The sequence below is a fragment of the Sciurus carolinensis genome, chromosome 6 (assembly GCF_902686445.1).
Source record: "Sciurus carolinensis chromosome 6, mSciCar1.2, whole genome shotgun sequence".
Lineage (NCBI taxonomy): Eukaryota > Metazoa > Chordata > Mammalia > Rodentia > Sciuridae > Sciurus > Sciurus carolinensis.
This window is the reverse complement of record NC_062218.1, coordinates 87,799,692-87,812,407: the sequence shown is the minus strand read 5'-3', so window position 1 is coordinate 87,812,407 and position 12,716 is coordinate 87,799,692.

Below are 12,716 nucleotides of genomic sequence, written 5' to 3'. Positions count from 1 at the left end.
TATACACGGAGTTGACAGTGCAATTTGGTGGTACTGGCTGTTTATAGTTTCTTCTTCCAAGAGAAATCTGTGTGGAAATGCAATGTGTGCCCCTGAACACATTTTTCAAAATAGTACTAAACAAAACAATAAATATGGTCTTCCATAATTGCTTATGTTTAAGGCACATGTTGGATTGGAAAAAAGAGAACTAAAGATAAAATAATTCCCCAATTTTAAAGGTAGATACAAATCTTCCTTGAAATTTCATTGCTTATGTTCAAAGTCTTATCAGAAAGATGCCACATTCAGTATTTGTACATATGTTTAGATTTTAGGGATTCATTGATCATTATAATAAGCCATTAAATATCAGCTACAACAAAGCCATCTGTAACAATGGATCTCCTTATAAAAGAAAATTTGATGGTGATTATAATAGACTTCAAGTAAGCTATAGTAACTAGAGATGATTAAGTTAATAAAACAGGAAAAACAAAAATGAAACACACCTATTCATTCATTCAACATGTATGCACATGGCATACCAAACACTGCTCTGGGAACTGAGAGTTCAATAGTTAAAAAAAAAACAAAAAAAGACAAACATCCCATTCCTGAATGATCTTAGAGTGAACAAAGGACACAACAAACTGCATAAATAAAGAAATTATATAGTTTTTCAAAAAATAGATGTTATTTTTTAGCTCAGTTTAAGTTCATGGCAAATGTGAGCAGAAGGCATAGAGATTTCACATATGCCCCTGCCCCTACCTAAGCATAGCCTTTCTCCACCTAAGTTGTACATTTGCTGTAATTGATGAACCAATGTTGACATATCATGATCAGCCAAAATTCATGTTGAAATTAGGGTTCTTTATGAGTACTGTGTATTCTATGGGTTTGGGAAAATATATACTCGTGTATCTACCATTACAATATTGTACATGTTACTTTTGCTACCCTAATAACTGTATGCATTACACATATTTATCTCTCCTTTCCCTGTAACCCTTCAAACTATTGACCTTTCTGCTTTACTTTTTTCAGAATGTCATATAGTTGGGATCACACAGATGTAACTTTTTCAGATTGGCTTCTTTCAATTAGCAATGTGTATTTTATCACCACCCCCCCCATGTCTTTTCATGGCCTGATAACCCATTTCTCTTTAGTACTGTGTAAGATGCTATTATCTGGACATACTATAATTGAATTACCTCTTCACCCACTGATGGACATTTTGTGACTTCCAAGTTGGAGCAATTATGAATAAAGTTGCCATAAACATTCATGTACAGATTTTTGTGTGCACATAACTCATTCAGGTAAATACCAAATAGCATAATTTCTACATCATTTGGTTAAGAGTATGTTTACTTTAGTCATAAACCAACAAACTGTCTTCCAAAATAACTGTACCATTTTGGAGTTCCACCAGCAATGAATGAGATTTCTCTTACTCCACATTCTCATGAAAATTTGATGTTGTAAGTATATTGGATTTTGGCCATTGTAATAGTAAGCATTGGTATCTCGTTGTTTTAATTTGCAGTCTCACTGATGACATAGGACTTTGAACATCTTTTCATATGCCTACTTGTCATCTATATATCTTCTTTCATAAGGTACTTGTTAAGGTCTTTGTCCAACTTTTCAACTGGGAGGTTGCTTTCCTATTGTTGAGTTTTAAAGTTCTTTGTATATTTTGGATGACAGTTCTTTATTAGATATGTCTTTCACAAGTATTTCATTCTCTTGGCATTGTCTTTGACAGAGCAGAAAGTTTAATCAACCCAACTTAGTTCTTTCAGACATTATGCTTTGGTGTTGTATCTAATAAGTCGTCAACAAACTCAGTGTCATCTAGAATATCTTTTCCTATGGTGTCATCTAGAAGTTTTATAGGTTCACATTTAACATTTAGTTATATAATCCATTTTGAGTTAGTTTTTGTGAATGGTATAAGATCTGTGTATCGATTGTTTTCTTTCTTTTTTTTTTGCATGGGAATGTCCACTTTTCTAACATTATTTGTTGATAAAACTATCTTTGTTTTGCTGTATTGTCCTTTTTCTTTTTAAGTGCTCATTAATTATATTTATTTAGGTCTATTTTTAAACTATTTATTATGTACAGTTTGATTACTCTATGTTCTGATTACTATAATTTATGTTAAGGTTTGAAGTTGAGCAGTGTAAGTCTCCAACTTTGTTCTTTTCAGTATTATTCTAGTTACTCCAGGTCTTTCACTTCTCTGTCTGGGCTTTGGAACCATGGAAATCGTTATTTCCTCTGTTTATCTTCCTCTCTCTACTTTCTGGTGAATAGTGGTTTGTCTCATAACCTCATTCCTCCAATAAATCTAAGTCAGATTGTTGATTTTCTTTTTAGTTTGTTCAGTTTTTTACTTGTTAGTTAGGATTGAGTGGGAACTTCCGATTTCTTACAAGTCAGATTGGAAACTAGACATTCATGACTCAATAGGTAGCTTTTAATCTAGTATTTATAAGTGACAAAGAGGAAAAAGGTAAGAAATTTGTTTGTAGAGTAAAAGTTTAAAATGTTACATGGAGTGATCTCAGCACATCTTACAGAGTAAACACCTGAATGGAGACTGGAAATCATGTCCGTATCTGGGGAAGGGGCATTTCAAATAGTAGAAAGAGCAAAGGCCAGGTCAGCTGGAACAGAGTGAGCAACTAAGAAAGTGCTACAAGGCAAGATAAGAGGGAATGGCCAGCCAAATATGTTTGACCTGGCAGTCTTTCTAAGAAATTTTTCTTAGGTATGATTTGGGAGGATTTTAAGCAGTGATATTTTTAAAGAAGTGATATGATTTTGTTTTTGTTTTTTCATTTTTGCCAGATTGCTGTAATTCCTGTATTGAAAGTAGAAAGTAGGAAAAATGGGATAAAGGGAGACTAGCTAGGAGATGTCCCTAGCAGCTTCCTTTTGTTCTCACAGAATCACTATCCCCACTCTTCACCCTTTTCTCTTGGAGGAAGTAGACCCATATGTACTCTATCAACAGTGTTCCTGGAAGATCAGAGGGAGGCAGAAAAGTGAGGCTAGAATTTATTTCTTCTGCTTTACCCCATCAGTTTGTGCAAGGCAGTCTTTTTTATTTCTTTAATTGAAAGTTCACTGATTCTCTAAAATCTGATAAATTTACTCAAATTTCTAATGTGAGTTCATCCCATTATTCTCATTTGTATTAATTTCCTAGGGATGAAATTATAAAGTACCACAAAATATCAGAAACGTTTTGTCTCACAGTTCTGGAGGCCAGGAGTATGAAATTAAGATATTGACAGTGTTTGTTTCTTCTGAGGACTGTGAAGGAAAATCTGTCCCTGCCTCCCTCCAGGTTTCAGACAGACTCAGCTGTTTCTTGGCTTATAGCTGGCATTCTCCCTGTATCTTTATATCCTCTTCCTTCTGTACATTTCTGTCTCCATATGCAAACTTCCACTTTCTGTAGGGAAATGAATCATATTAGAGTTGGGTCCATCCTAACAATCTCATCTTAACTTGATAATCTGAAAAAAAACGTATTTCAAAAAAAATTACATAAGTATGGAGTTTGGGACTTCAACATCTTTTTAGATTCAACCCAAATATCATTATCCCAGCCTGAGAGATGAAAATAGCCTCGTGCTACTGGTTTCCTTACATTCAAACCTTTTTTAAAAGGCTGCAAATGTAAACATCTTAATTATTATACTTGAATTTTTTGTTTACTATTGGGTGCCTAATTACAAACAATCTAAAAAAGTGATCTAGACTATTATTTGTAGCTTGTACTAGAACACTTAAAGAGCAGCAGTGGGATGTGGTGACTCTTCTGGATATAATTTTGAAGATGAATATGTTAGTCAAGATTCTCCAGAGAAACAAAACCAATATAATAAATATAGACAAATGAAAGATAGATAGAAATATGTAGCTATATTTACATAGATAAATCTATTATATAAATATATTTTACCTGTATGTGTACATATACATGTAGAAAAATAAATAAACACATACATATATAGGTAGGTCTGTATAAATGTGACTACATATATACATGATGTAAAGCTGTATCAGCAGATATCTCTATATATCTACATATCATATGTAAAGAGAGAGAGATTTGTTATACAAATTGACTCATGTAGTTATAGAGGTCAAAAAGTTCCACAGTTGACCTTCTGAAGGTGAAGAAACAAGACGTATTGTGATATAATTCAATGCATAGTAGACGACTTCAAGAATGGGGGAGCTCATGGTGTAACTCTCAGTCTGAGATCAAAGGTCTGAAAACAAAAATGGGGAGTCTCATATAAGTCCTGGAAATCAAAGGGTAGAGAACCTGGATCTTTAAACAAAAAGAGCAAGAAAAGATGAATGTCTAAGCCCAATACAAGAAACTGAATGTTCCTTCCCTTTTTGTTCCATTTTGGCCTTAAAAATGATTGGATGATGTCATCCACATTGCTGAGGGAGATCTTTTCTATTCAGTCTACCAACTCAAATACAAATCTCTCCTGGAAAGACTCTTACAGATACACCAAGAGATAATTTTTCACCAGCTATCTGGGCAAGCTTTAGCCCTGTCAAAAACAAATTAACCATCACGTGGCGGTAACCAGATTCGCTAAGTAATTGAATATGGGGTTTGAGAGCACAGATAATTTTTGACATGAGTAACTGAAAAATGATATTGTTGTTTACTATAATGAAGAATGCTATGAGAAAAGTAGGTCTAGAGGAAGTATTATATAGGATCTCAGTAATGAATAAGTGAATTGTAAAATTTCCATGAGCAATGAAGGGTGACTCTCTTGGATCTATGTGTTTGGAGTTTAGGCAGAAGTTTAACTGTTAAAAGTGCTGTAAAAACAGCACTTAAAACTATCAGTCTTATTGAAAATCAGAAAAAGAGTAAGAATAAATAGAAAAGGATGATCCAAAGGTCTAGCTATTGGAATTGTAAAATTTATGTCAGTCTAGCAAGTAGCAAACAATAAAATTAAGAAGGACCACCCACAATAGGAGAAAGAAAACCAGGATATTTGGGGGTCAGAAGGGAAGTGGAAAGGTGTTTTGGGGAAGAGAGTGTTCAAATGTATCAAACATTGCTGATGAATCAGGTAAAATGAGTTCCAGGAATTGAGCATTGAATTTAATTGAAATTTATGAAAACGTCAGAGCTCAAGACAATAAATACTGGTGCAGTCTTGTGTCCAGGTTGGCGTGCAAAATGGATTACTTGAAAATTCTGGCACTGGTATGAGAAGGTAAATAACTGTACCACATGCAGTTTTCACCAAAGGACACCTGTTACTGTACTGTTCAGCTTGTTGTGTTTTAAAACTTATTTTACTTAACAGGGCTTTATCTTAAGAAATGGAATTGATTGAAAGTGAAGAAGAGTTTGATTTGATTATTTTGTACAAAGGTCTTTGTAGTTAAGATATTTTATAATGAACTTATTTACTTTCACAAATAAAAATAAAAAGAACTAATTGGAAAGTTCACATGGGGTAAGAGGGGAATCAACTTCCAGCATGACAACTCTGCTGATCCACTCCCTGCTGAAACTAGTGAAAATTATTTTTATTTTAAATCAAAGTCTCTAGAAGTAGTCCTAAGGGCAATAGAAAATAAAGAAATACTTGGTCAATAAAATGTACGAAACTGTGTTAAAAAAAAAAAAAAAAGTTGAGAATCTGGTAATTAAGCCAAGACCTCTGTTTCCCTGCATTCTCCAAACTCAGTAAAGCAGACCCCTCCACCCCAGATGGCTGCAGCCATGGACTCAGGGCTCCATTCTCCATGGCTCCCAGCTGCAGGCTTTCTTCCCAGGAGAAGCAAGACTTCAACTTTTCTCAACCTGCCCTCAGTTATCTGCTGCTGAGACTAAATCCTGGGCAAGGGCATTCAGGAAAAACATTGTTTAAACAAATCATTTCTATGAAAAAAAAAATCAGTTTCACTTTAGGACTCTAAAGAATTATTTATTTGATCTGCTCATTTTGTCAAAAGATAGAAAATTGTAATCTCATAATGAATTCACAAGTATTAAAGACTCAGCTAGACAATTTACTTGAACAAGAATATGTTCTCATGTATGAATAATATATATCTAAGGTGACTCAATAATATATAATATATACAGTTATATAAAAATAATACTTTGACTACTTCAGGAATACTGTAAATATGAAATTCAGTTTTAAAAACAAAGTACCAGTTTCTTCCATAAAATTAATCAGTAAAATAGATGTAAGGCAAAATTCAAAATCATAGGCTGTTATGGTTTGGATATGAGGTGTCCCCCCAAAGCTCACATGTGAGACAATGCAAAAAAGTTCAGAGGAGAAATGATTGCATTGTGAAAGTCTTAACATAATCAGTGAATTAATCCCTGATGGGATTAACTGAGTGGTAACTGGAGGCAGGTGGGGTGTGACTGGAGGAAGGAGTTATTTGGAGGTGTGGCTATGGGGTATATATTTTGTACCTGAAGAGTGGATTCTGTCTCTCTTCTTCCATGATCACCGTGACGTGAGCTGCTTCCCTCTGCCACCCTCTCCCACCATGATGTTCAGCCTCATCTGGAGCCCCTGGGAATGGAGCTGGTCTTCTACTGACTAAGACCTCTGAAACTGTGAGTCCTCAAATAAATCCTTTCCTCCTCTACAGTTTTTATGATTGGGTTCTTTACTTAGAGCAGCAAAAAAGCCAATGAAAACAGGCTTTTCAAACTACATTTTGGAGTCTTTTCCCCTTCTACTTAATATCACATATACTCTATTATAATCCTCAATCTGTTGCTATTTACATTTATAAACATTACGGTGTACTGTAGAGGTTTCTGTCCTGAGAATTTTCTTCATCTATCATTTACATCCTTCCTGCTCCCTATTTCTTCTTACTTAACCCCTTTTGAATTTCACTGTAACATATTTGCTTTATATTTCCATATGAGTCTTTAAATACTTACGAACCTAGTCCATCATTCAAACTTTTAGTCCTTCATGGAAATACGGTTGGCAATCAGCTCTACCTATCACATTTATGTAACAACATAGTTCTTAGGGCATTTCAATGTGAAATGGAGATATCAAAATGCATAGAAGATTTATCATTTAAATGTTTCAGATTTTTTAGAAATACATTATGCCTTATTAGGTAGATGGAATATATTAATATATTAATTCAATAAAGATGTATTGAAAAATTACTATGTTAAGGAAAGAGCATATATTACTAAAATAGGAGTGGTCATTGCTCTCTTAGAGATGAAAGGATTAAGTGTACATAATACTAAAACTCATTGCTATGTGTTGAAGCAGGGGATCAGAGTGGCTAAATGAATTATTTATTCAAAGTTAGTTCATAAACCTGTAGTTTTCAGTCACTGCAAAGTTTGTTTTCAAGTAAACAAGCTGAAACTTTACTGAAAGTCCTCCATCTGCATACATAGTGTTATGGTTTGGATATGAGGTGTCTCCCAAAAACTCACATGTGAGACAATGCAAGAAGTTTCAGAGAAGAAATGATTTGGTTGTAAAACTCTTAACCCAATCAATTATTTAATCCCCTGATAGGGATTAACTGAGTGGTAATGGAAGTGGTAGTGTGTGGCTGGAGGAGAATGAAATTGAGGCGTGGCTTTGGGGTATATATTTTGTATCTGGAGAGTAGAGTTTCTCTCCACTTCCTGATGATGCGAGCTGCTTCCCTCTCCCACTCTTCCGCCATGATGTTCTACCTCACCTCAAGCCCTGAGAAATGGAGCAGGTCTTCCATGGACTAAGACTTCTGAAATTATAAGCCCTCAAATAAACTTTTCCTCCTAAAATTATTCTGGTCAGATCCTTTTAGTCACAGCAATGAAAAAGCTGACTAAAATAGATAGATAACTAAAACAGTTTGAATTAAGAACTACCATTCATAGGGGATATTCAGAACATCAACTAAGATTAACTGCTAACATGAAGAAAGTAAGGCCTTCGGAGTTAAAGAAAATTTCAGTTTGAATGTATTTTCCTACTTATGAGGTTTGTGGCATTGTTCAAGTGATTTAACCTCTCTCAAAATTATTTCCTCAACTGTATAAAATGGAAGCAATAATATGCACTTCTTAGGCTATTGTGAGCAACACATGATATAATGAAAAACTCAGCAGAATAAATAGTTAAGGGACACTAGTACATCTTCTGAGGAACAACTGTAAATGTTTAGCTTCTACATTAGACTGGTTCCAGGGCCCCTATAGATGCCAAAGTCCGTGAATGCTCAACTCCCTTATATAAAATGGTGAAGTGTTTGCCTATACTTTCTTTCTCATACTTTAAATCACTTCTAGATTACTTATAGTACCTAGTATAACGTAAATGCTGTGTAATCATTGTTAAACTCTGTGGTTTAGGGAATAACAAAAAGAAAAATATCTGCACATGTTTACCACAATTTTTTAAAAATATTTTTGATTCATGAGTGGTCAAATGCATGGAGGGAGAATCCAATTATCTGGAGGAATGACTGTAATTACAAGGGTACTTACAAGAGGGAAGCAAGCATGTCATGGTAAGAATAGTGAGATTGTGATGATGGAGGCTTATGTCAGAATGATGGCATTGCTGGAAGATGGCCATGAGTCAGTGAATGAGGGCAACCTCCAGAAGCAAAGAAGTTTATGTCTTATTGTCTCCAAAAGAAAGTAGCTCCACCAAAAATTGTATTTTAGCCCACAAGACCTAATATTTGAAACTTCTGACTACTAGAGTTATGTAATATTACATGTGTATTGTTTTAAACCACAAAATTGTACAGTTTGATACATTAGCAATGGGAAATTAATAAGAAATCTAATAAACGAGCACTCAAAATAAGGATTTAAGAAAAGTCAAGTTCTGGTTCTTTGGAAGAAATCAAAGAGGTTACGAGAAACTGAAGAGCTATTCAGAGACGAATGTATTCTGAATTTTTTATCTCCTAGTTAAAGACTTCATCTAACTATCCATGCTCATATTTATACAATTTACTTGATTACAGTAGAAATTCACAAGTCAAAGACTCTTTAGAGTAAAAGTTGTCCTTCACTGATCACTACTCTATGTTACCCATAGTTCTAAAAGCAGTGATACAGTATAAAAATTATCCCCAATGAAATGTTAGTCTCATGGTTATTATTGTTCGATTTACAGTCAAAGAATTGAGCCATGGATAGAAACGTGACTGACATCCTGCAACTAGTAAGTGACACAGCCCAGATTGAAGCAAATATATAATTAGACTAGAAAACTGTCCTTCTCACATTTAACCAATACAAAGTTATAAATACCATGACTGTTATAGTTCACATGTAGAGTTTCCACCAAGATTCATGTGTTGAAGGTTTGGTCCCCAGTATAACAATGTTCAGAGGTGAGGCTTTGGGGAAGTGATTGGATCATGATGGCTCTGATCTCATCAGAGCATTAATTCATTGATAGTTGAATGGACTACTGGGAAGTGGTAGAAATTGTAGGCAGGTAGAATACTGTTGGAGGCAGTAGATCACTGGGATGTGTGCCCTTGGGGATTTTGTCTTGTCCCTGGCATCTCTCACTCACCCTCACTGTCTCTCTGTCTTTGATTCCCAGCTGCCATGAGGTGAGTGGATTTCCTGTGCATTCCCTTCTACCATGATGCTGATGTGGAGCCACCAACCATGGCACTGCCTCCTTTAATCAGTTTATGCTAAATATTTTTCTCAAAGCAACAGAAAACTGACTAAAACAATGACTTTGGGAGAATTAGATCTTTACTATTCTTAACAGCTGTTACAAAAGGAGTTCAGTACAAAATCTGGAACCATTTGATGTACTGAAAGTAGATCAGCTTGAGTTGTTTAAAAATTATATGGCTGAGGATGCTGAATATTATTTTAAAGACATCAAGAGTTAAAAGAGAGTCTAAAATGAAGGGAGTTATTGGTTTAAAACATTTTTTTTTTTCCTTTCAAAGCTTCCCAGGATTGGCTATGCTTCCACAAACAAGAAAGGAAACTCCTGTTTTAAACTGATCTGCTTGCTCTCAGGTCTCAAATTCCATGATTTATCACCATTTACTGCTGGACATTAGATACACATTTTATTTTTAAAAATTTGTGATGCTGTCTAAAATCAGACTATGATTTGTAACATTACATTTATGGGATTAAAAAAAAAACTATTCCTTGTTTCAAATACCCAACTACCAAATAAAGTTTTAAATGATAGTTGGAGAGCTTTAAAAATAATATATAGAATAACTGGACAAGTGAAACTCAATACACAGTTAATCAGATAAAAAATTTTAGTTTTTTTCTCAGTAATTGACTTCCTAGCCTTGCCACGATCCTCAGATTGTGAGGATGTTGTCTTTACTTTCATTTTCAATTTAGGATACCACTTTTGAATAAACAACTATAAGACCTTTATACAACACTGTCTTCTCTAAACCCTCTATCATTTATAATTGAACTGTTTAAACTTAAATTTTACTTATGTATAGTATAACAAAAATGTTTATTTTATTTGCTCCAACAAGTAGTTAATAAAAGCCACTGTATCTTTTGAATTACTTTGACTTTGTCTCTACATATTCCTGTCTGGTGCTACAGGGTTTCTTAAATACTTTTATAGACCACTGATATTGATTTTCTTGAAACTGTTTACTTGATGCAGCAATCTTTTATTTTCCAACTGATAAATTTTAATTGACAAATGCAAAAACAATCATTATCTCTTAGAATTCATTCCATAATTTCAAAAGGATGCTTTTAAATTTTAAGTACTTTCAAGAATACAGTTAGCAAAGATATTTGTCATACTTAAAAAGAGCAAAATTAATGTTTTCTATTTAATTTTGGCATATTAAATCAAAGTATAATTTGGTTTCTAGCAAAGACTTAGGGTCTGTATTTTTCTAATTGATGCTGATTTTATAAATTTTATGTATGTGATATACAATTATGTTATTCTGATACTGTCTAGTCCTCACAATAGAAGCTAAACAGCATGTTTGAGCATATAGGAGAAAGAATAAAAAAGTTGAAGATATACCAATGAATAATATCCAGATTAAAGGGAAAAAGAGAAAAGAAATGAAGAAAAATAAATTTAGTTTCAATATCTATGAGACATCGTTAAATATATGCATCATGGTGGAAGGGTGTGATGGAGAAAAGAAGCTCAGTATTGGTACCAGAAAGTAGAGGGAGAGAGAACTCCACTCAACAAAGATAAAACAGATGCCCCTAAAGGCAACACCCAGGGAACCACCTCCTCTAACCACATTATATCTGCCTACAGTTACCACCCTATCAAAAGATTAATGTACTGATTAGATTAAGTCTCTCATAACCCATTCATTTCACCTCTAAATTTTCTTACATTATCTTACACATGAGTTTTTGGGGGACCCCTCATATCTAAACCATAACAGATGATAGGGGCAAGTTAATGAGATGTGTAAAATAATCTACCTTCTTGCATGCATGCCTGGGGAGTTTCTCCTTGTGATGCTAATTATATAAGCAAGCTAAAGAAACCAATGATATCTGCAGCCTAACATATAAAACCCTTTCCCAGTGGCAATTGATATGGAACTGAGGGTACTATGTAGAAGATACCACATCACTTGTCCCAGCCAGCTGCCACTGGGCAAAATATCATGAGGGAAATGATACACTGCTTGGCAAAGTACCTTGAGGGACAGAGGAGTTAGCTGTCACTCTGTTGCCACTGAAGGCTTTTTGGAGCTGTCACTGATTTCTGGCAAGCTTTCCCCAATAAATTATATGTCTTATATGCTATTTCTGGACACTTTCTTCAGTCTTTCTGTAACCTACCCCACTTTCAAGACACAACTGGGATGTGGACATGACAATTGGTGACCCAGCTAGGAAACCAAAAAAAAAACCCTATGAGCACTGAGACTGTGTATCTGAGAAGGCAAATATGTTAAGGGGAAATCCCAGGATGGACGTCCATTCATGTATGTGTGTGGAGGAAGAGCAGAGGGCAACTATTATGGATGTCTGGGGGTCACCATGTAAGTAGGATGATATCACCCCATACAGGAAATACTAATGATTTTGAGTGAATATTGTTGTCTAAAGAAAAAAGAATGAGCTACATAAAATAGTAGCAGTTACATGATAACCCCTCCTTATGGCAGTGTAGCCAGCAACAGAGGCAGAGCTGCAAACCCAAGCCCATGATAGACAATTGCAGAAGGAATTAAATCTGTAACAAGAAGTGTGTTTAACTCAAGCAAGAACTACTAAGCTATTGTTTGCTCTTGTGAGGAGTGCTAGTTGGTGAAGATGATAATTACACCAAAGAATAATAATCCTCATAAATGGGATCCATATGAATTCAGAATCTCAGAAAAAGAGGATGAGGACTGGGAGAAGCTGATTGAGGTGCCAGTGCCAGGGGTAGAATGGTCAGAACTCTAAAAGTAAAGACAGACCAGTCACAGCTGGTGGAGTGGATGTTAAGACTCCTGGTTCCTCTCCACCAGCACATACATGAGAGATTATACTGTTGATGAATTGGTAGAATTGGAGAACAAGTTTAGGCATAAAGCCTGGGAAAATGTAGCCAAATGGCTGTTGCAGCTGTGGGACACTAGTACTGAAGGCATACTCTTGTCAGGGAGTGAAATGTGTAAAATCATCTCAGTCATCCTACACCTTACCCAGAAGC